This window comes from Dipodomys merriami, unplaced genomic scaffold (assembly GCF_024711535.1).
Source record: "Dipodomys merriami isolate MVZ:Mamm:240054 unplaced genomic scaffold, mDipMer1.0.p SCAF_181, whole genome shotgun sequence".
Taxonomy (NCBI): domain Eukaryota; kingdom Metazoa; phylum Chordata; class Mammalia; order Rodentia; family Heteromyidae; genus Dipodomys; species Dipodomys merriami.
Genome location: NW_027203171.1, coordinates 1,691,893 through 1,718,084, shown reverse-complemented (window position 1 = coordinate 1,718,084; position 26,192 = coordinate 1,691,893). Strand labels below are relative to the sequence as shown.

Genomic DNA, 26,192 nt, shown 5'->3' with positions numbered 1-26,192 from the left:
CTAAAGGTGTCAGGGATCTAGAGGAGGTGACTTCAGGGTCGCCCTCCAAAATGGCAAATAAAGGTAACAACTCTGACCGAGGGAGATTAAGAAACCCCCTTATCCAATTAATATCTCCTGCCAATTGCTGAAAATCATTAAGTGTTTTGAGATGACCAGTTCGAATGGAAAGTTTTTGTGGTTTAATCTCAGTAGGAGAAACAAAGGTTCCCAGAAATTGAACAACACTAGTCTGTTGCACCTTCTCAGGGGCAATAATCAGTCCGTTATCAGCTAAGGTCTCCGTTACCTGCCCAAACACTTTATGAAGAGTCTCTACCGAGGGAGCAGCCAACAAGATATCATCCATATAATGGACAATCCGTACTTTTGGAAATTTTTTCCTAACAGGGATTAATGCAGCCCCTACGAACAATTGACAAATTGTCGGGCTATTAGCCATCCCTTGGGGGAGAACTTTCCACTGATAGCGAACATCCGGGGTTTCATGATTAACAGAGGGCAAAGTAAAGGCAAAGCGCTCCCTATCCTTTTCATAAAGAGGTATGGAAAAAAAGCAATCCTTAATATCTAAAGCTAAAATAGGCCACTCTCGAGGTAACGCAGAGAGCCATGGAAGTCCCCTTTGGATGGGTCCCATAATTTGCATCTGGGCATTTACTGCTCTAAGATCATGTAATAATCTCCATTTTCTGGAGGCCTTTTTAATCACAAATTTGGGGTATTCCAAGATGACACTGAAAGCTCAACATGCCCCAGCTGCAGCTGTTCCTGGACAAGAGTTTGAGCTGCTTCCAATTTTTCTCGAGATAGGGGCCACTGAGGAACCCACACCGCCTTTTGTGTTAACCAAGGTATGGGTACCGCACCTTCAGTGGAAGCTTTGTTTTCAGAGGCCCCTAAGAAAAACCCAAACCCTTCCTGTCCTGTTTAGGAAGTGGCTCTATCGGTTCCTTGCATCCTTGGAGACGCCGACCAAGCCCCAAGGCTGGCACAAATCCTTGCTGTTTCATCATATTCTGACTGGCCTCAGAATAATCATTAGTTAAAGTTAGCTTTAGCTGTTGCTGCACATCTCTTCCCCAAAGATTGACAGGGACGTCTACCACAAATGGCTGCATTTTTCCAACTTGGCCTTCGTCTGTTCTCCAAGTCAATTCTTTTGCACTTAACTGTGGGGCATCGGCATAGCCCCGCCCTTGTAAGGTCTGGGAGGATTTCTGAGTTGGCCATTGCTTTGGCCACTCCCCTCTTTGGATGATGCTTCGATCTGCCCCTGTATCCACCAGTCCCTCAAATCTTTTCCCTTCCACTTGGAGAGTTAGCATGGGTCTTTGGTCTAAAGTTATGGACAGGCATGTAAGGTCGACTCCAGTGGAGCCTAGCCCTTTATCTCCTCTCTCTATCTCCTTAGCAGGGAAGTTGCCATGAAGAGAAGGCAAAAACAGGAGCTGTGCAATTCTATCCCCGGGAGAAATGGACACCACTCCATGGGGGACATGGCAGAGGACCTTGATAGTCCCCGTATAGTCAGGGTCAATCACTCCCGGGAAAATTATTAATCCTCTCATTGTGGAGGAGGAGCGTCCTAAAACTATTCCTACAGTGCCTTCATCTAGGGGTCCTGTCATGTCTGTCTCCACAATCTGGACACCCATCTGCTGTGTTAATACCCGTCCGGAGGTGGCACAGAGGTCCAACCCTACGGAGCCTGAGGTTGCTCTTTTTGGCTGGGGGGTTGTTGCGGGTGCTGTCCGGGAGCCAGAGTCTGAAATGCCCCGTAAATTTTCGGGCCCTGGGGACGAGGGCCCTCCTTCCCGGTTTTTGGCTCTGGTTCTGAATCAGCGTTTGGAGTATTTTGGGGGATAAAATGTCCATTGATGTCTCTAACTGACCTGCACTCGTTGACCCAATGCTTTCCCTTTTTACAACGAGGACACACTCCTGGAGTCCTTGGCGGCCTGGGTACGTTTTGCGCAGGACCACCATTTTGTGGGCACTGTTGTCTAAAATGTCCCAACTGACCACACCGGAAACACCCTTTCCCTTTACTATCTTTTGCGGGCCCGGCAGCTGACAAGACAGCAGCCGCCAGCCCCACATTGGTCAGGGGGCCACCTACTTCTCTGCAGGCTTTTAACCAAGCTTCTAGGCTTTGAGTTCTTACTGGGGTAATTGCCCTCTGACATTCCTTGGTGCTTTGTTCAAAAATGATTTGCTGTACAAATGGCATTGCTGTTTCCAGATTTCCTAACACCCGCTCGGCTGTCTCTAGCATATGGGCAACAAAATCAGAAAATGGCTCATTAGGGGCCTGCATGATTTTTGTTAGTTTGCCAGCCATCTCTCCCTTGTTTGGGAGGGCCCACCAGGACTTGTAAAAGATCTCATTTACCTGGCAGTATACTTCAAAAGGATATCCTGTCTGGTCTACCGTGTAGGGTCCCTGCCCGAGAAGCATATTTACGGTCCAGTCCGGGTGCCCGTCACGGACATTTTGTCTGTATTGGGCTTGAGCCTTGTCTTGAACAATAGACCGGAAATCGAGGAACTGCCCATGATTGAGACAGGTACTGGCTACCTCAAACCAGTCCGTGGGCGTCATAGCATTGACAGTCAGTCTTTGGAGCAGGGCAGTGGTATAATTAGCCGTCACTCCATAAGTCTGGACTGCCTCAACTAAATCCTTAAGCTGGAAGTAGGAAACAGGCTCAAAATTTCTTTCATTAGTAATTGGATTTTCAAAAACTGGAAAGGCGGCCACCAGCCACGACCAGGTGCTTCCTTTTATAAAGTGACTCCGCCCCGCCGGCGGGCACGCCCGGGGGGCCGACGGGTGAGGGCCAGCTCCATTTCCTCTTCCTGGCTGCTTCGGTACTCCCACCCCTAGGGGGCGCCACCCCCCCCATATCTGTCTGCCTCATACTCTGCCACAGCCTCTTCTAAGTCTTCACTATCAGCTGGATCGAGCTGCTCTCCCTCCTCCTCTAACATTTCTTCCTCTGAGTCACTCACAAGTTCACCGCATTCTTGGTCCCACCCTTCCACATGTAGGGCTGAGAACCGGTTTGCTTTTAAAGAAGGGCATGGGGGTCTCCTTGAGACCCCCTCCTCCCTAAGACCCTTCTCCTTTTGTGAGGGCTGCAGTCCCTCCTGCTTTAATTCTTTAGGATCCTTTTGTCTTTTTTCCATTTTCCTTTTAGGCCTATTTTCCTCCCCATTACTGGATGCTGACTCTGATAGACTATCCTGATGCTGTGTTAGTACTTTGCATCCTTCCTGGATTAAATCAAACCCTCCCTCCTCGAGGCAAGTGCGCACCATCAAAAAGACAAGCCACAAGGGAAGAAGCAATGCAAGCAACCAATAAATATCTAAATCTACAGTGAACAGCATACCTCTCCGCGTGTTGAGTTCTGGCTCCGGTTCGGCCTCTCGCATGGGTCCCGGGTTTCGGCACCACTTTGCGGCGAATGCCTTCTCGGCCAGCGAGAAAAAACGACCACCACACCAGGAGTCTTCTCAGATCACGCTTTATTGGAGAGCCTTTTAGTTGATGGGAGAGCTTGAGCGTGAGAGAGCGTGCACCCAAAACATGGCTGCTTATATAGGGAATAGGAACACGGGTCTTTCTATCATTGGTCTTCTGCCTTTCACCGTCACCAGGTGCCATGGGATTGGCTGGGGACTCTACGTGGCTCGTGCATGTGCAAAGCCCAGGACCCACCGTCCCGCCAAGCACCGCCTGAAATGGAGTGGTTACTTCAAAGCTGCAAGGGAGTGGGTGCCATCTTGTAATGGCATTTACCCTGGCTCCATACATAAATGTATCTCCTTCTATGCTATTTTTCATACCTTATCTCTTTTGATTTCTAAAAATCTCATTCTTTCTCTATTTCTCTATGAACATTTCCTGATACTAAATACATCTATACAGATGGCAGAGGATGCTAATGTAAGGGTCCCAGAGCTCATCAGTCATTAATGTAACAAAATGGAAAAGGAGGATATATTTCTTGCTACTTCAATTTTTCTGAAATGCTGCAATGTCATCATTTGGTTAAAATTTCCATTCTTTTTCTACACAGTGTCATTCAGTGCACATAAATGCAAATATGAGCCAGGTGCTGGTGGTCTACACCTGTAATCCTAGCTACTAAGGAGGTTGTGACCAGAAGATTGTGGTTCAAAGCCAGCTTTGTCAGGAAAGTCCATGAGACCCTAACCTTCAATTAATCACCAGAAACCAGGAGTGGTGTTGTAGCTAATCACCCAGGATAAGAGTTCAAGCCCCACAAGAAAAAAAGTGGTGAAATATGACTTTCAGTTTCCCCCAAAGGAACGGCAAGATCAATAATCTTCCCAACCAAAAAAAAATAATTCCAAAATGATTCAGTGCACCTACTTTTGCTGAGTTATGTTATGGATTCTTTGCTGGATATATTCTTTAAAACAAATCGTTTAACTAGGGATACAGGTGGACCCATTGTAACAATGAGATGTACAAATCGTTATGTCGAAAAATGAACTTTACAACTTTGGTGGGGGGGGGGAGGACCAGATGGGGTAGGGGGGTATATGGGAAAGGATGGGAAGGGGAAACAAAAAGGAGGCAACAATGATTGATAAGAATTGTACTCGTTATCTTGCCTATGTAATTGTAACTCCTCTGTACGGTATGCTCACAAAAAAAAGAAAGAAAATATGGTCAAATATTAGCTTTACAATAAGCTTCATCTAATATTTCTCATTTGAAAAGAGAAGACTGTACAGTTGATGACACTTGGCTTTCTTACTATCTTAGTTCAAAGCCAACCCAGGCAGCAGAGTCTGTCAAACTCCTATCTGTAATTACACAGCAAAAAATCAAGAAGTGGAGTGTTGGTTCAAGCAGTAGAGAACTAGATTTGGGGGCTGGTGGGCAGGAACAAAAACTGTTCAGGGACAGGGTCCAGCCTCAGGGTTCAAGCCCCAGAACCAACATAAACTAAACAAAAATGCAAACAAAGAAAAACAGGTATTTCATTGGGACCCTCCTTTAAGGACTACTGGTGTGAGAAATGGCTCCTTTTGCTGATCATACGCACTGGATGCTCTTTTGGAATCCTTATTGCTCTGGAGAACTCAGGACCAAAATAAAGGAATTGATAACTGACTCCTACAATAAGAGAATCATGTCAGGAGTGAAATATCCATGCATAAAACACTTTAAAACCTCCATGTCTTTGTTTCTTTGCAGTAGAATTTTTTTTGGGGGGTCCAGGCGTGGGCCTGAACTCTGGGCCTCGGCGCTTTACCTCAGGTCTTCAACTCAAGGCTAGTGCTCTACCACTTGAGCCACAGCACCACTTCTGGCTTATTTTTGCTTATGTGGTGCTGAGGAATCGAACCTAGGGCCTCAGGCATGCAAAGTAAGTTCTCTACCACTGAGCCACCTTCCCAGCCCCTGCAGTAGAACATATTTAAAACAACGTTATTTCCTTTTGTTCTATGCTGGCCATCAAATGGTACATTAGTTCTTTTTGTAATTCTCTCAACTAGAAGTTTACAGAAAAATTATATATGAGTAAAAACACACTAGACAAAGTCAAGGACAGAGTTTTCTTCAAGACCTCGGATTCTCTTCTTTTACAGTAAAAAGGAAAGCACAAGTTAACTTGAACTTTGTAAATCCTCTATGGTCAATACCTCTCCTTGGATCAGTTTCCACATCCAGTAACGGTTACTTCCGGGAACAATCTATGGTGCTGTTTGAGGTATAGTGAATAATTTCTGACTTCAACGAAATAACACAAGGACACCTTCGGACCTGAAGTAATACGAGTTTCAGAGACAACTTAGTAAAGAGAAAATATGAAATTTATATTGCTTATAAATACATTATCCATGAGTATATTGAGTTCAAACTTTGTAAATTGTCTGTAAATTAAGGCGAATTTTAAAGGGGAAGAAGTTTCTCAGATCATTTTTTTTGTGAGTGTATGTTCTGTGCATTATTTCCCAAGTGTACATGAATTTGTTAACTCATGTTAACTATAGCAATAATAAGAGAAAGAGAAATTCTGTGTTTAAGTATAAGGGTTCAATACACTATAGAAGACTCTACAAATAAGACAACGTTGAAACAATAAAGCCAAGTCCAGTATGTAGATTTATGAGAGTGATATATAGAAAGCATTACTCCTACATGGAACAGGAAGTATGAGGCCACTCCCTTTCTAAATCATGCTTGCTAATGATACAACTTTGTAGAAAGTAGAATGGAAGAATAATTCTGTTTTCAATGCAAGTGAGATATAACAGTATAGACTTAATTGGGAAAAGAAAGTCCATCTTGTGAGAGCAGGGATTATACTAGCTATGAACTGGTGGATAAGATCACATTTTTTCTTTCCTTTACTTATATATTGTTTGTTGGTGGTGGTCTTGGAACTTGAACTCAGAGGCTGGGCACTGACCCTCTGCTATTCAGCTCAAGGCTAGCGCTCTACCACTTGAGCCTCAGTGCCGCTTCCAGTTTTCTTGCAGTAAATTGGAGAAAAGAGTCTCCGGGACTTTGCTACCTGGGCTGGATTTGAACTCCAATCCTCAGATCTCACCACCACCCAGCTTAGGATCACATTTTTGACAGTGTACACTCAGCATATGTAATGTGTATGTTCATCTATCTTTATATGAATTCTTGAGTTGAAAATCTGGGCTACAGCTTTGACTTTACACTCACAAAAAATCTTTGTAGTTTAAAAGTAGATTCCACTGGATAAATGAAACCTAAGAATGTAAAGGAGTCTGGGAAGTTCAGGTTGCATCCAGCCTGGGCAGAACAGTCTTTGAGAAACTATAATTAACCAGCCAAAAGATGGATTGGAAGTATGGCTCAAGTATTAGAATACCAGTCATGAACAAGATTGCTGAATTAGATTTTGACGCTTTTGCATACATACATACAATCATACACATATATACAGAGACACTTATATGTGCACACACAAATACAAATATGAAGCAACTCTCAGAATATGTAGAAAAGTTAGAAAACAATAGAAAATATGTCCTGAGTAAGACTAGAATCAAGTGATAATTTGTAAAATTAAAAAATCCTCAAGCGAACATTCTTCAAAAAAGTGTGAGAAAATTACATATATAGGGATCGGGATAGTAAGAGATTCAAGTAATCAGTATTAAAGGGATTAGATCCATGGAATGAATCAGAGACCCCGCAGGTGCATTTGAAAATGTTCATATCCTGCATCAAATGTTAGAACATCTTCGAAAAGAGTACATGAACATTCTGAGAAGTTTAGTGGATAATATAACTGGAGAAGTTCAGAATTGCTAGTCTGGGCCTGGCAAGGTGGCTCAGTGGTAGAGTGCTTGCGTTGCATACATGAAGCCCTGGGTTCCATTCCTCAGCACTACATAAGCCAAAAGAAAAAAGCCGGAAGTGGCTCTGTGGTTCAAGTGGTAGAGACCTAGACTTGAGCTGAAGAGCTGAGGGACAGCACCCAGTCCCAGAGTTCAGGCCCCATGACCGGTTCCAAAAATGAATAAATAAATAAATAAACAAATAAATAAATAAATATATATATATACATATAAATAAACCAAGAAACTACGGTGGGGCAATGTGATACAAACCTTCAATTCTAGCACTCAGACTGACAGGAGATTAGAGACTGGAATTACATAGTGATACCTTCCCTGGACCAGGTAGTATAATTTTCTATTATTAAAAGATACCAAACCAGAAAGGAATACGCAGTTGGAAGTTTGGGCTAATTTTGTCATTATGTTTTGAGAAGTCGTTTCCTATTGAAATGCAACTCATATATAATCCTCACTTCTGCTTTTAAATGCTCTCTTCATTACAGAACATTCCTAGATGCAAAATGGCTCATAATTCCCATGCAAAATTAGAAAAAGTAAGTAATCATCATTCTGTTAGATTCCAAGGAAAGGATGAAGGATTACAAAAGCTTAAGCCTTGAGGAATAGCAAAGTTCATATAATGTAGGAATTGATAGATCTTTCTAAATTAGAGTTCAGACTTCAAATAAATAATTTGGTGTTGTTTGTAATTTCATATTCTATAAGATACTACAAAATTCTTTTAAATAGTGTGTTTAATTGACAAATTTACAAATGTTTCTTGCATTCAATTTGCCTAGCATATTATTTCAAGAGAGTTATAATTAGAACTCAGTTAATAGATAATTCCAACAGTTCCTGTATAAAATGATAATGTAAATAATGTAGACCGAGTTGCCAAGAAATGGATATTAATTTATAAATTTAGAAAAACAGCAATTTTTGAGGCTTTGGTATAACATGTTATGAAGAGAATAATTGTGTGCCTTCTTTCTTCTACCTGTATGTAACACAGGAAGCAATTTCCTTAATTAAATGCCTCTGTATAAAATAAGAAAAATGCTGGGTTTGGAGTTTTTTTTATTTTTGTTTTTGTTTTATTGGTTTGTCCTAGGGGTTGAACTCTGGGCCTGGACACTGTCTCTGAGCCTGTTAAGCTCAAGGCTTGTGACCTACCACTTCAAGCTCAGTACCACTTGTGTCTGGCTTTTGCTGAGAAGTTTATTGGAGATAAGAATCTAGGGATCTTTCCTGCTGGGTGGGCTTTGAACTGTAATCTTCCGATCTTAGCATCCTGATTATCTATGATAGTTAAAAAGTATAAATATATATAATATTTTCAAGAATGCCAGTGGAGGAAAAATGATGCAACCCAGTTTATTGTGGTGTTCTTTCCAGAACACAGAGGGCATCCCATTAGCATAGGTGTAGTATTTTTTCCAATAGAAATAAGTTATTTGTGATGGGAATTAAGGGAATTTTGAGGTGCACCCTACAAGTTGGAAACTGTTGGTCTAGGATGACTTTATGGCATAAATTTTGGGATTGATGGTCATAGAAATAATAGCTTAATCTGATAAACAATTGCTTAATCTTGAAGAATTAATTATAACAAGCTTCATAGTTTTATCCTATACCAGAATGTGGCTATTTTTCTGTTCACTTCTCAATGTGTAACACCCCATTGCAAAATGCAACTATTGCAGAATTACATAACATGCAAATAGGTACTATTTTGAATCTCTTAGGTATGGAGTGTTCAGAATTTGAAAGTGAGTAGTTATTAGTAGTTATTATTTTGAGGAACACACATATTCTGTCCTCTTACACAACTTATTTACTTTTAAAAGTTATGGGTTTCTATAGAATTAATCAGTTTTCAGTTTTAGTATGAGAAAGTACAAATTTATTATTTTATGAAAATATTGGCAATTATATTGTGAAAAAATTGTCAAGTTATATAACATTCAAGTTGATGGTCCTCTGATAAAGAAGGGGTAATTAATTCAAATTAGATGCCAAATAATACGGATTTTTTAAAATGTTACTACATGAAGAATAATATTTACTATACCAAATACAGTGAAATTTTATTTCATGCAGCTTATTTTTAAAATTTAATTTTAATTTGAAAGTGATATGCAGTGGGTTAGCAATTATAAGGCAGTGAATACATAACTGTTCAAACTTGTTATCCCCTCTCTCATTTTTCTCACAGTTTTCCTTCAGCCCCAAACCCCTCACAAGTTGTAATGTACATTTCCAACATAATGTCTTATGAGTATTGCTATTGCATTGGTTTGTCTTTGTCCTTTGTCTCGCCAATTTGTTGTTCCTCTTCCCTTTACTAATTACGGTAAATGTATAAACAATACACAGGGTACCAAAATCAAACACAATAGGAGATAACTCATAGGGGAAAAACCCAAGGAAAATAGAAATCACATAGTACATTAAAAACAACAACTGCAGAGAGTTCCGGGAAGATGGCGGAGGAGAAGCTGGAATCTGAACAAGCTCTCGCATAGAAAGGAGTTTTAGAGTTCCAGTGAACAGTCCTAAGCCAGAGAATCACACCAAGTGAGTCATCACAGGACAGAGAGTTAGACAAGAGAGGGGAAGCCAAGGAAACGCAGCAGCTGCCGCTCCGGCGGCGGGGCCGCGGCGGCGGCGACCACCGCCGTGGAGACATACCTGAGACACAGAGAGTCGGGGACGAAGGAGCCAGACGCAGCGGACGAGCGGATTCTACTCAACACCAACAAGAACCGACAAGGAGCAAACATCTTCATCCTGCTGTTTGCAGACCAGAGACGACCCAGGATCCAAGACTCGGCGTGAGTACAAGCCCGACATCCTCACTCCTCAGGGAGCATAGGAGGGAAGGCCACCCCTCCCCCCCCAGCACCGGTGATCTCCATCTTGGATACCGACAAAGTTCGGAGGAGCTGCTAGCTCCAGCTCAGGCCTTGGAATAAAATGAGTCATTTAGCAGGTCACAAGAACTTAATGGCGAAGTGACCTGCCAGACTCAGCTCCATCCAGGGAAAAGTCACCCAGCTCAGGCGCCAGCCACCGGAGTGCCTTGCTTCACTGGGTAACCAGAACCAGAGGCTGCCCCTCCCACTAGCAGCCTCGACAATCAATTGAAAAACAGAAACCCTGAGAATGGCTCCAGGCTGGGCGCTGTGAGCTTTATCACAAAATAGCCCCAGGGAAAAGCTACTGTTTATTGAAAGGTCTCAACTCTACCCAGAACCTAGCCTCATCACCACATCCCCCTCTTTTGTGACTCTCAAAGCAGACCACCCTCCCAGAAAACTAACCTGGGAGGGGGATCTCAAAATCTTGGGTAAAGCAGAGCATTTTTCTACCTCTTCCAACCAACCGACTTAAGAAACCAATCAAGCCACAGGACCTCAAGCTGACCAGAGACTCCAACAAGAGACTGGTTGCAGACAAAAGGGAGATACAGGATTCTTCCCACTCCTCCCCCCCCAAAAAAAAAAAAAATCAAAAGACTTTTTTTTCTTTTTTTTTCTTTTTTTCTTTTTCTTTTTTTTTCTTTTTTTCTTCTTCTTCTTCTTTTCTTTTTTTGCTTGTTTTTTGTTTTTTGTTACCTTATATATATATATATATATATATATATATAAATTTTTTCCCTTCTAAAACTTTTATTAATCTTTAATTTTTGCCTCTTCTGAAAAAATAATTGTTTTCCAGTAACCTCTTTTTTTTTTCATCTTATAATTTTTATTTTAGGAATACGTGAATAAGAGTTTTCCTTTCTTTTCTTGTCTTCTTTCTCTTTTTCTTTCTTTCTTAATTATCTTTTTGTTTTTTATCTAGCTCTACTGAACTTCTGATCTTTTCTTCTCCCGTTCCCATCCTTAAAGCTTTTCACATCTCCTCTATGTCCCTCCCCTTCTCTGAACATATTCACATTCCTCTCTAAATAGACGGTCTTTTAACCTCTATAATAACATTAATTTTTACGTTTCTATTCTTTTTCTGGTCTCTCTTTATTCCCCTTTCCATCTCTTCTTTTTCTCTCTCTCTCTACTTGCATCCTACCCAACTCATTTCCTGCACTGTGATTAGGACATAGTTAACTCTCCCTGTGCCTCCCCACACCAATCTATTCCTATTTTTTACCTACATCTCTCCCTAATCCTAATAATTTCTGGTTTTCCAAATTCTTTTCTGCGGTTCGAAATCCTTTAACATATAGTCGTTTGATGTTGAATAGATGTATCTGTTGAACTAGATTGTATCTGTAGACTATTGACTGTACAAATGCAAACTTTGGTTGATGGTTGCCTTAAGATAGTGTTCTAGCACAAAACTGGTGCAATCTTTATCTCAAATGGGCCGAGTAAGCCGGAAAAACACAGGAAAAATGGCAAATTCGGGTATCTCAATTCCCAACCTTGATAATCAGGGATTAGAACAGATAAAGAATAATCCAGAGGAGAGTTCCCAAATAGCTCTACAAACATTAATAGCAAACATGATAAATGAGAAGTTTGACAATGTACAAAGGACTCTGTATGAGCGTGATAGGGAGAGAGAGGAGGCATCCCAAAAGTTTATATAGGAATATCATAAGCGTGAGGAAGCTTCTCAAAAACTGATACAGGATTTGCGTGAACAACTTGAGAATACTCAAAGAGAAAGGGAGGAATGGCGTGAGCAGGCAGAGAACACTCAAAGAGAACTGCAGGAATCCCACAGAAGGGAGGAAACTAATCAAAGAGTAATTCACGAATTAAGAGACCAGGTAGAGAATACACAAAGATCACTAAAGACATTCATGGAATCCATTAACAAAGAGCTGAAGGAAGTCAGGGAGACCACAAAGGGAATGCTGAATGGAACCCAACAGAAGGAATGGGAGTCCAAAGAAACAATAACCAATCAACTAAGTGATTTGAGAACAAACACTGAACACCAAATTAAGGAAGTAAAGAAAATCATACAAGACCTAAAACAGAGCTTCAACAAAAAACTTGAAGCCATCAAAGCTGACCAATTAGAAGGAAAAGAGATAAAAAACAAAGTAGAGAGTCTTGACAGCAGGTTAGACCATGCAGAAGATCGAATCTCAGGGATTGAAGACAGCCTAGATATTATAGAGAAAGAACATACAACCATCCAAGACAAGTCCAAGAAATATGATAGGTCTATCCAACACCTGGAAGACACCATCAGAAGGCCCAATTTAAGGATAATGGGTGTAGAGGAGCACCTAGAAACAGAAGTTAATGGTCTAGGAAATTTGTTTAACAGGATCCTAGCAGAGAACTTCCCAAACATACAAAAAGATAGGCCTATTCAGATACAAGAAGCTTTTAGAACCCCAAATAGACCAGACCAGAATAGGACATCCCACCTTCACATTATAATCCACACAGGATCAACCCAGACCAAGGAAAAGATCCTTAAAGCTGTCAAGGAGAAAAGGTTAATCACCTATAAAGGGAAACCAATTAGAATTACCTCAGATTTCTCAGCAGAGACAATCAAAGCAAGAAGAGCCTGGAATGACGTATGCCATGCCCTAAAAACAAACAACTATCAACCAAGAATACTGTACCCAGCTAAACTCTCCTTCATAACTGAAGGCCAAATAAAAACCTTCCATAGCAAAGAAAAATTGAAACAATACATCTCCACCAAACCAGCCCTGCAAAAGATTCTTAAAGATGTCCTACACATAGAAAACCAACAAGAACGCAACAAAGGCCAAGAAACTGCACCCAAACTGAGAATCCAAGAACTTTAGGAAGAACCCAGTTTTCACAGCCCCCAAGAAGGTGGAGAACATGGCAGGAACCCCGAAATACCTCTCAGTCCTATCTCTTAACGTTAACGGACTGAACTCTCCAATTAAGCGACATAGACTGTCTAGTTGGATTAAAAAACAAGACCCCTCTATCTGCTGCCTGCAGGAGTCACATCTTGCCCGTAAAAACAAACATATTTTCAAAGTTAAAGGCTGGAACAAAATCTACCAAGCAAACGGCCCTCATAAACAGGCGGGAGTTGCAATCCTAATATCAGATAAAATAGACTTCAAACTAAAATTCGTGAGAAGAGATAAAGAAGGTCGCTACATACTAATTAAAGGATCTCTCCTTCAGGAGGATATTACAATTCTAAATATCTATTCGCCAAACAATGGAGCACCCAAATTTATCAAAGAAACACTACTTTCCCTCAAATCCCATGTAGATCCAAAGACATTAATTGTTGGGGATTTTAACACACCACTCTCCCCACTAGATAGATCAACTCGGCAAAAAATCAACAGAGAAACCGCAGATCTAAACGGCTGCATAGATCAACTACACTTAACAGACATTTACCGCACATTTCACCCAGCAGCAACAGAATACACGTTCTTCTCAGCAGCACATGGAATGTTTTCTAAAATAGACCACATTTTAGGCCACAAAGCAAACTTGTCTAAATTCAGAAACATTGAAGTTATACCTTGCATTCTCTCTGACCACAAGGGAATAAAATTAGATCTCAACACCAAAAGCCACCAAAGAAAGTCCGGTATCACATGGAGGCTGAACAACACACTGCTGAATCATGAGTGGGTCATGGAAGAGATTAGAAAGGAAATTCAAATGTTCATGCTATTCAACAAAAATGAACACACAAATTACCAGCTCCTCTGGGACACAGCAAAGGCAGTACTCAGAGGCAAGTTTATAGCTCTGACCTCCTACATCAACAAATTGGAGAGATCGGAAACTAACAATTTAGTGACACATCTAAACTACCTTGAAAAAGAGCAGCAAGATAAACCCCAATCCAGTAGACGGAAAGAAATAATCAAAATTAAATCAGAATTAAATGAATTAGAATCCAAAAAAACTATAGAAAGAATCAACAAAACAAAGAGTTGGTTCTTCGAAAAACTTAACAAAATTGACAGACCCTTAGCAAACCTTATCAGAAAAAGGAGAGAACACACCCAAATTAATAAACTCAGAGATGAGAATGGAAACATCACCACGGAAACAACCAAGATTCAGAACATTATTAGGGGATACTTCTCAAAACTTTATGCTAATAAGTTTGAGAACTTGACAGAAATGGACCTTTTCCTAGCAAATATTGACATGCCAAAACTAAACCAAGATGAGTTAAACCAGCTTAACAGGCTCATATCAAGCACTGAAATAGAAACAGCAATAAGAGACCTCCCAGCTAAGAAAAGTCCAGGACCAGATGGTTTTACCGCGGAATTTTACAAGGCCTTCAAAGCAGAGCTCACCACAATACTCCTCCAACTCTTCAATGAAATTGAAAGAGAAAGCTCACTACCGAACACATTCTATGAAGCCATCATAACCCTCATCCCAAAACCAGGCAGGGACTCATCAAAGAAAGAGAACTATAGACCCATTTCTTTGATGAACATTGATGCAAAACTTCTCAACAAAATTTTGGCCAATCGACTTCAACAATTCATCCAAAAAATCATACACCATGATCAAACAGGATTCATTTCAGGGATGCAAAGCTGGTTCAATATACGCAACTCAATTAATATTATTCATCACATCAACAGGAGCAAGAATAAGAACCACATGGTTATCTCAATAGATGCAAAAAAAGCATTTGACAAGATCCAACACCCCTTTATGATGAAGGTTCTGGAAAAATTAGAAATCCATGGAACATTCCTCAATACAATAAAGGCTGTATATGACAAACCTACAGCCAGCATTATACTCAATGGTGAAAAATTAAAGCCATTTCCTCTTAACTCAGAAACAAGACAAGGATGCCCACTCTCTCCACTTCTCTTCAATCTAGTATTAGAATGCCTAGCTACAGCAATAAGACAAGATGCAGACATAAAGGGGATCCAAATAGGGAAAGAAGAAATAAAACTCTCCCTCTTTGCAGATGACATGATCTTGTATTTAAAGAATCCCATAGACTCCACTCCCAAATTACTCAAGCTGATTCAAAACTTTGGCAAAGTAGCAGGTTATAAAACTAACCCCCCAAAATCAATGGCTTTTCTATATGCCAACAATGAGAAAAGTGTGGCTGAAATTAGGAAAGCAACTCCATTTGTAATAGCCCCACAAAAAATAAAATACCTAGGAATTAACTTAACCAACGAAGTGAAGGACCTCTATGATGAAAACTTTAAAATCTTGAAAAAGGAAATCAACACAGAACTTAAAAAATGGCAAAACCTCCCATGCTCCTGGATTGGCAAGATTAACATCGTGAAAATGGCAATACTTCCCAAGGCTATCTACAAATTCAACGCGATACCTATCAAAATTCCACCCTCATTCTTCAAGGAAATAGAGGAGGCAATCCAAAAATTCATATGGAACAATAAAAGACCCCGAATAGCAAAAACGCTCCTCAACGGAAAGAACACTGCTGGAGGAATATCAATACCAAATTTCAAACTCTACTATAAAGCCATAGTAATCAAAACAGCTTGGTATTGGCATAAGAACAGACCTCAGGACCAATGGAATAGAATTGAAAACCCAGAAATGAACCTACAGACCTATAGCCATCTACTCTTCGATAAGGAAGCTAAAACAATAGAATGGAAGAAAGACAGCCTCTTCAGTAAATGGTGCTGGCAAAATTGGTTAACTACATGTAGAAAACTAAAGCTAGATCCTTATATATTACCCTGTACCAGAATCAACTCCAAATGGATCAAAGACCTTGAAGTCAAAGCAGACACTCTGAAAACATTACAGGATGGAATTGGAGAAACCCTAGGTCTCCTTGGCTCAGGTCGAAATTTTCTGAATAGAGACCCGGAAGCACAACAAATCAAAGAAAGGTTGGACAAATGGGATTGCATAAGATTGCAGAGCTTCTGCAGGGCAAATAACATAGCTGGCAAGATCAATAGAAAGCCCACCGATTGGGAGAAGATCTATACTAGCCATACAACGGACAAGGGTCTCATATCTAAAATATACTTGGAACTCAAAAAATTAAACCACCCAACAACAAATCCTCAAAGAATCAACTGCCCAATAAATAAGTGGGCGAAAGACTTAAAGAGAAGCTTCTCTGAAGAAGAAACAAGGATGGCCAATAGACACATGAAGAAATGTTCAACATCCCTAGCCATAAAAGAAATGCAAATCAAAACAACATTGAGATATCACCTCACTCCAGTTAGAACAGCAAAAATCAAGAACTCTAACAACAACAGATGCTGGAGGGGATGTGGACAGAAAGGAACCTTACTTCATTGTTGGTGGGAATGTAAACTTGTTCAACCACTATGGAAAGCAATATGGAGGTTCCTCAGAAGACTTCACATAGATCTCCCCTATGATCCAGCAATCCCACTTTTGGGCATTTAACCAAAGGTTTACAAACAAGACCACACTAAAGCTACCAGCATAACTATGTTTATTGCAGCATTATTTACCATAGCTAAGATATGGAACCAACCCAGATGCCCCTCAGTAGATGAATGGATCAAGAAAATGTGGTATATATACACAATGGAATTCTATGCCTCCATCAGAAAGAATGACATTTCCCCATTTGTTAGGAAATGGAAAGGTTTGGAAAAAATTATATTAAGTGAAGTAAGCCAGGCCCAAAGAAGCATAGGTCCCATGGTTTCCCTTATTTGCAATATCTAGTATAGGTATGAGTCAAGCGGAAAAGGTCAGATAATGTGATGTTAGGAAAATGAACCCTTAAATATGTATTTTAATGTTTTCGTTTCTTTCATGCATGTGTTTCTAACGCATTTATAAGATTATTTCTTTGTTGCTTTGTATGTCCCTCCCCCACAGTGTAACCCCCGCTTTCACTATATTTGATGTCAGTATAACATGTGGAGGAGATGGGGACAAACAAGTCGTTTAAGGATTCAGGTGGACCTGTTGCAACAATGAGAAGTACAAAATGTCATGTCAAAACCAGCTTTACAATGTCGGTGTGGGGGGGGGAAGGGGGGTATAATTGGGTGGGGGGAGGGGGGTAAAATTGGGTGGGGGGAGGGGGGAGGCGGGGAAGGGAAGTGAAGGGTAAACAAAGGAGGAGGCTGCAATGCTTGGTAAGAAATGTATGCATTATCCTGCCCATGTAATTGTAGCCCCCCTGTACAGTATGTTCTCAAATAAAATAAAATACAATTAAAAAAAAAAAAAGAAATGCAAATCAAAAAAAAAAAAAAACCTTAAAAACAACAACTGCAAATAAATATCTCTGTCCATATCTTGAAGTTTATTTTGCTCAGCATCAGTTTATATGCTCATATATATGCATAATAAAGAAAGTGGAAAATAATAGTTTCATGGATAATATATCATGAAAACAACATGTTAACTGTTTTTGATGGTAAAGGTGGAATTAAGATTGGTAAATTCGCGATTCTGATAAAGGAATTTCAAAAGAGTTTTAAAATTATGACAGGTAACTTTTAATTGTTCAAACTTTTTAACTTAGCCTATTAAAATTTAAAATTGCCTGGGAAAATAGACTTTCATGCAAAAAAATCCATGGAGACTTAGCTGAGAGGGAGCAATGTGGGTAAGATGGCTCATTTTTACACTAAACACACAAGCCTCACAAACTGTGCTGTAAATCCTGTAGGTTAACATGCGAATTGTCCTTACCCAGGAAATACAGTCTTACTGTGAGAAACAAGGTTGTTGTGTAATTTAAACTAAACAGTAATTTTCTTAAAAAGATAATTTTGGTCAAAATATTTACGGAGAAAGTGCCCTTCAAAATGAAAGAACGTATTGAGTTTACACAGTGTCTTTGCACTTGAAGCACTGAAACACAGAACAAAAATCTGATTGGATACTTCACATTTCTAAGTAGCTCAAAAATATAATATCCTCATTAACATGAGATAGTGAAGACTTCTCTTATTACATAAGCCAAAAAGTTTCGGGATCAGAAAAGAATTGAGCAAATTGCAAAGGTAAGAAAACGCGTTCTTAGAAGCCCTAGCTAAGGGTCCTGGCTTCAGCCGTGGAGGGGGCCAAAACTTTTTGATATAGATTGTCTTAATGTTTTTGCTACATAAAGTGATTTTACAAAGCCTATTTGGCTCAGTATAATGCAGAAAAAAATGAATGAAGACATGAAAATAAATTCCACCTCCAAATAAAAGAGTTTTAAAAGAGAAACCTGAAGATGTAGCAGTGGCAGATGCAGTGTAGTCCTTCACTTTCACTAGACTTGAAGCCAAGAAACTGATTAATTGGAAATCAGGCAAGAGCTAAGAAGGGACATAGAAGTAGGACATAGAAGTATTGTCCTTTGTAACAGACAATGTAATCCAAGGAATGGGTGATTTAACTCTATTCTTCTCCATACATCTTGTTGAGCAAAAGCAAGACCAAGAGAAAAATAATCTATTGAAATGATTTTGCAAAGAATTATTTCACTGTTCATAATATGGTATCTAAGGAAAGTCTTAAGAGAGAAGATAAAAGTTGTAAGAGAGAAGATAAAAATGGATTATTCTTCAGTTTCCTCTAAGCATTTTGTTAGCAAAATATATCTTTGAGGTTAAAAGTGACTGAACCAAAAAGGGGTGGAGTACTTATTTTTGTGGGCACATTAGACACAAGAAGATTTCAAGGTAAAAGAAAAAAGAAAAAAAATATAGCTAAATATTTGTGATTACGGGTTCTTGGACTGGTTTTTTGGAGACAAAGATTTGCATTAGTGTTGGTCTTCATAAACATAGTTGTGACAACAAAGAAGGAAAGAAAAAATTCCAAATCTCTTGACTTTATTAAAAGTATGAAAATAGAGTAGTGAAGAGATTGAGAGAAAACAAAGAGAACTGCTTTCTCTCCAGTAGAGTAATAGGTTCTTGTTCTTGTTTCTTCCATTCTGTCTTCACAAGCTATCAAATGTGCCTCAGGACTGGAGTATCCAGTTCAGACAAAGAACATTCGCAGAAGAAAATATTTGCAGTAGATATAGGTGATTTATAACCTCAGACAATCTATTTAAATCTGTTTAAAATTCTCCCCACACCCCAAACTGCCCTCTTTGCACAGCTTTGTTTGCTTTTCCAAAGACTGACCTTCATTAACTATTTAAAATTTTGAGAGGTCATATTCATACTGTCTAGAGATTGCTGTTTGGTTGTAATTTTTGTATGTTTTTGTTTGTTGTTGTGTGTTTTAACTGAATTTCAAAAGGTTGTGCAAGTGTGTTACAATTAAATATGTCCATCTAATTGTCTAATGCTCCTGGATCAGAGTCACTCCTTCTATCAATCTGAACCAACCCTTTCTCCAAGATTTATTTCAGATTTACCACTTCCTTTATTACATGTGTACATTGAGTATTCTAGCTGTACTTGTCCCTTGTTGTATTTTTCATTCATTCTATTTCTTTACTATTGTTCCTCTCTGTTCTCAATTTCCTGATAGTCATTCTGTTAAACTGCCTGTTAATACTTTGAAAGGTTTATATACATTCCATGGAGTTTCAATCCCACATATACATGAACTGATGTCAGTTTATATTTCCATAATTCATTCATCTGCAATAACAATTTGCAAGACTGAAGATGTGAATCACTTAGACATGATTTTATTCTCATTCATTTGGAAGATTAATCTTTAGGCAGCAAGAAAGTTTAAAAATTACTTAGAATGTATTCCTAACTACCAGTTTTTATAAATGGCTTTGTACAATGGTGTGTGATTATTTAATTTTACCTAGGATAATATTTTCTACTACCTATAAGTTTTGGAAAAAGAAGAAAACTAAAATTTACGAGTGTAGAGGAATATGATAGAAATAGAAGACATATTTTATATTTGTCACATCTCTGATCAGTACCCAAATGCAAGACTTAAAGTCATATTTCTTACTATATTAGACAGATAGGGAAAACATAAAACAACACTTGATAAAGCAACTATTAGTGACTTTTTAAAATGTACGTTCTTATGTGATGAAATTTACTTTATTAGCTAATACTTGGGTTTGGAATATGGGAGGCTGATCTATTTAACACATTTATGGAAGGCACCTACTAAACAACACAAATGGTGGGAGGTACTATTTCTACACTTTAATGAATGAATTTGGTTGATATTAATGTTGGGTAAGTAAATCAACTCTATTTTAACTTGCTCCCTACACTTGAAAGCCTTTTAATGTCACTATCATCTACTTGTCAAGTGTTATTTTGGCAAATGTGATTTTAAATAGTTTATTTGAAAATGAATATACTTTCAGGAGATTAAGGGTAGGTTATCATTAGTTTGAGAATAACAACATTTTTATACTATACAACCTAGTTTTCTGAAGTACCGGTGTTTTGAAGCACTAAGGATCTTCTTAGTTAATGTTTTTCTAAATTATATTTGACCTCTAAATCAAGTATTCCTTGCCTTGGTAGACCAATTATGGATCTATCGTTCCAGAAACTATTTTTGGCCAACTTATGCTGCACTGAAATCTTTCATTAATCATTAGGAGAGGGGTATTAAAAATAATCTTGTTCATTTGTGATTTTGTTCACTCATATGGGCTGGTCATTTGTAAATTGAAAATTTGAACTACAGTACTTTCTCTCATATTTTGTGATCTCATCTTTCATTTCATGTTGCCTTGCATTTCACAGTTGATTACTGCTAATTCGTGTAAGGAATTGGGGACCTGAAATATTATAGGACATGAGAAATTGAGATTAGTCTTCAATTACTTTCTGTTGGCATGTTGCATGAGCCTAAGTGAGAAGTCTTGCCCTTGTTATCTGATGTTGCAGATAACTTGAACCTGGTATCCTAGGGCCCGTGGGTCCTGCAGAAGAATAATAGCTTTTAGACATCATATCAGCAAAATTTGGGTATAATCAGTAAGAATGCTTCAGAAATATGGAGAAAAACACTTTGGGACCAGCAAGTTAAAACAATAAACAGAGTATCAGAGTAAAATCCCTTATACATTAGTGGAAAACAATACTGTTATTTTACCATATGAATTCAGAAGACCACGAACACATGGAAGGTATCACAAGTTTATACCGAAGACATTGAATTGATACTTTTTATATTCTAATATATATTCTAAACCTAATTATTTATATTCCAATCTATTTATGAGTATAAATGTCAATATATTTGTCAAACTATCAATTCTAGTAAGATTCACTGTGTGAAATTTAAAATCAGCACATATAAATATAAAATATATAAGTATATATAATATAAAAAAGGCAACTCTGTTTTAAAGTATTATTCCATTATCTCTACCTCAGTTTTTGGTAGAGTTAGATTTAAAGCTTTACCATTTGTTGATTTACAGCCTAGAGGCAAGAGGAAACACTGTGATTAAAACATTACCAATTTAAGGCCTAATATCGAGGAGAAACTTATGGACTTCTCCAGGAGCTATAGAAATATTTGGTGATAGAAAGTCAGTAGTGTAAGTTCCTGCCTGGTTGGATGATAGACAGGCAAGGACAGTAGGTAATCATGCATATGAACAATTTTTTCACCTTCTTGGCTTTAGCTACTTTTGAAATGATAAGTATAATAAACAATTATATTTTGATAAAATGCCTTCCATTCTAAACAATTCTGTCTGAACTGTTCATCTCTCTATGATCTCTTGTAACTAAGGTTAGTTTTGTTCCAGTGGACAATCTTTGCTGTCACGGTAAGATATTCTGATTGGTCTGTTCCTACATGGAAGAAAGGTAAAGGGTCAGCTAGACATTTGTCCCAGCAAGACCTCATTTTGGAAATTTTAATTTGCACAAGTTAAGAAGTAGCTCTTAAGCAAGGCTTTCTTTGAATCCATTAGCTCCACAAAGCTAACTCAGTTGATAAATACTTGAAAAGCAATCACCTTTGGACATAGCTGTAAAGGCTTCAAAGTATGATAAAATTTAAAATGAAAAAGACAAAATAGTCATTGACAAAAAATTGCAAATATGAGCAATCGACCAAGAAATATGTTTTTTTCCATTATACACAGAATTTTAGAGAAATAAGATCAATAGAATTTTTAGGAACAATAAGGGTTCCTTGTTATAAATAGTCAACCATGGATATATGCCTGTATAAAGAGTGCATCATTAAGTACTTAAATTTAGATGATACTACATCTTTCAGCAGCAGGCCTACCCAAATTACAACAATACAGAGATTAACATGGCACTTGCCGAAGGATGATATGAAAATTTGTGAAGTATTCCATATTTTTCATTCTTCTGATGCAAGAAATGAAAAACAGTTAAAAACAGTTATTAAAAAGTTCATTACAAAAATAGAAGTGTAACAATACGTGTAATTCATAGAATTAAAGGTTAGTTTGACATAAGTATATTAAATCTTCACCTGAGAAAGGCCTTTACATAGCATAACCTTTACAAAACTTGAAATTAGTTAACATTGTCATTTTATCCCAAAGAAATAAAATAATACAAGGACCTAGGAAAAAAAGAATCTTAAACTTTTTCTATATGTAATGCAATCTGAAAGGACACATTTATTAATGAACATATACATTATATAACAATGTAGAATTCAAAGTATTATATCTAGGAGTGAATTAAATAGATTGTGGACATTATACAAACAGATATACTTTTTTCAGAAAAGCACCATGAACATCTTTAGTTTCTATACTATTTATTTCAAAAGATAAGTTAAAATTATTTCTGATTTGAAAAAATCACAAACTCTGCAGAAAACATTATAGATGTACACAAACAACTCTTGAATATATTTTGACATCAAAGTCAGGCAATTCACTTGGATGAATACATGGAATCCATGAATTTTTAAAGTAAGATATTGCTGTTGCTTTGTATTTTGAAAATAAAAATTGTAGGGAAACAAAGGATGGACTGGCATTTTTGAAATTTAAGAAACTCAACCAAACCATTACAACTTAGGAGAACAATTTGTACAGTCTTCCACAACTTCAAAGAGGTAGTAATACTTACTTATCCTTTTGGAAATATCAAATGCAGTTTTCGAGATCCAAAAGAAGAAATTTGCTTGGATCTTCCTCAATTTTTTTCTTGCAAATGATACCATTCCTCATTTTTTCATCTTACTTCCTGTCTTCGTCAGAATTGCTTAACCGGAGACTTTGAGTGCCTGTGGGAATGAGATGTCCATGTTTTTCTCCAATAGTTCACATTGATTGAACTGGTCAGAAAAATCTGGTGAATTTTCTGCATATATTTATTCACCATGATTTATTTTATCTTTTTTCCATTTTTACTACTCTAAATTATTCTAACTGGAGAGCAGGGAATTTATAGAGAGCAGAGGAATGATTTTCCTCAATATTCAAAGGTACAGACTGAAAATTAGGAACAGTGGTGTCTTCATGTGTAGCTTATTCTAGGAATGAGAAAATAGGAAACAATGGCTTCTATGTAAATGATTTGGGAAATACCATGTTATAGTGTAAGAGAACTCACTATTCAACTTATGGGCTTAAAGAACTTTCTAATAGCTTTCTAATGTTGGTATTCAACATTAGAAAAAATGTATAATGCAGTAGTAAAATAGAAGTCCTTTGTATGACTACCTAAATTCTTGTTTTATTAAAGACATTTGTTTTCATCTAAAAAATAGGCCTGTCTATTGTCTTCAGGTGATTTTGATGATTGAAGATGCTTAATGAGAAGTCAAAATGTATTAGTAGTCCTTTTCTATCAAATAAATTTCACTTTTTCTTCTTGGAGGATATAATGATCAAAGCAATAATTCAGAATCAGCAAGCAATCGTTCAGAATCATGCTTGCAGTGCAAGTGAATAACCAGTAAGTAATCCTCGATACCATTATCCACAAAGATTTGTCACAGATACAATCTGCCTGCCTTCTCTAGCTGCTTTCCTAGCCTGAACCTATTCCTTCATTGTACAGGAAAAGTGTGATTCAACTGATTTTAGTCCGATCTGTTAGTAGAATTATCAAGTATTTAGATTCTTTTTTTAAAAATTAGTTGTGGGGCCTGAACTCTGGGCCAGGGAACTGTCTTGAGCTCTTCAAATCAAGGCAAGCACTCTACCAATTGAGGCACAGCACCACTTCTGGATGGTTCTGTTTATGTGGTGCTGATTTGGGAAATGGCAGAGCAGAAAGTGAAATGATGCAACCAAAAATATAAAAACAAAATAAATTAGAATAATTATGGAGCAATCATATTGTCTATGAGAACCATGAAAGAGAGAGAGGAAAATAGATAGAGATGTGCAATGACCTAGCTAGCCACAAAATCCATGCTTCTATTTTTTAAAAGAGATGGAATTAGAATATATGTATTTACTTGAAATTAGTAAATACATTTTTAGTAGCCTACATAAAGAGTCAGAGCTTTGACCAAATTACAAACAAGAATCTTAAAACTTGTGCTGGGATGCTGGATCAGTGGTAGAGTGCTTGCCTTGCAGCTTACTACAGCAGAGACTATTTCCAAAAAGGCCACACATATGAATAATAGGGATGAGGATGAGTAAACCCCTCTTCATTGGGAAGCCTAGAGTGGAAAACTAGAAATTGTCCATGAGTTGGTAGCTCAAGGCAGATATTCATGCAATAACTGTGAATGGCTGGACACCCCTGTACAGTGCTTATATGTGGAACATATTGCAACAGCACACACACACACACACACACACACACACACACACACACACACACACACACACATCATCATCATCATCATCATCATCATCATCAGATTTCTTCTTATTTTTTGCGTATGGTCTTAAGAATAAATTTACATTACTAACATGAATTTCTGACAGGAAAATATCATCACTGTACATCTTGGTTGTATGCTCTCAGGTTTAAATTACTATCTAAGTATGTGCATTAAATAAGTATAGGAAAAAGTAGGAGCCACATCGGTGGCTCAGGTCTTTAATCCTACCTAATCAGAAAGATGAAATCGGATGATTGTGCTTTGAAACCAGACCAAGAAAAAAAAGTCCATTAGATTCTGATTTGAAAGTAACCACAAAAGCTTGAAATGGAGCTGTAGTATAAGCATTAAAATGCTAGCCTTGAGAAAACTAAAACGAAAAAATAACAAATTCTGGAACAGAGTCAGGCCCTGAGTTCAAGCTCTAGTATTAGCACAAAACGAATGAATGAATGAATGAATTAACTAAAAATAAATTAAGTGGTCACATGTGGAGAGGCAGGTAAAATATAACAATCGTGGAGACTGGATTATGTATTATTTTGTAAAAATGCAAATTATCATTTTTCTTAATCATTAATATTTTATTTGAACTTTATTGTACAATAAACCCTGAGTTTGGCATGCATGTATGTGTGTGTGTACATGTGCGCACATGTGTGTGTATGTGTGTGTGTGTGCGGTTGCAATGTTGCTTGCCAATGTGGATAGAGTGAGGCTGAAAAGAGCTGTGTTGAAATGTTGTTATTTATCAGGGTTCCATCCTGTCATTTCAGTGGAACCACCCTTCTGTACATTTTATTTGTCAAATAATAACATCCTCATAATCAAAGCATTTACACCATTAAGTTAGATAAAAGAGATCACTTTCGGTTCTTAGTATATGTTAGGCAAGAAGATACACATATAATTAGGTAGTGAGTTATTGCTGTAAGATGACTGTCAGTACAAAATATGTATTTGACATCTTAAATTGGATATACTTTTAAGATATACTCATAGAGTGATTTTGACCAACTCAACCAAACAGGTATTACTCTGGTTATTCCTGTGAAACTCAAGGTGGATAAACACTTTCCAGATTTCTGTTGAAAATAACTTTGTTTGTAAGATCATATCTATTCACACTAAGATAAT

The 26,192-nt window shown here is 37.9% G+C and overlaps 2 pseudogenes; both read left to right on the top strand.

The window, feature by feature from the left end:
* The window catches only part of LOC138830038 (protein lin-28 homolog A pseudogene), a 39,883-nt pseudogene that overhangs the window by 11,896 nt on the left and 1,795 nt on the right, over window positions 1-26,192 (top strand).
* On the top strand, window positions 22,493-22,593 carry LOC138830055 (U6 spliceosomal RNA; annotated as a pseudogene).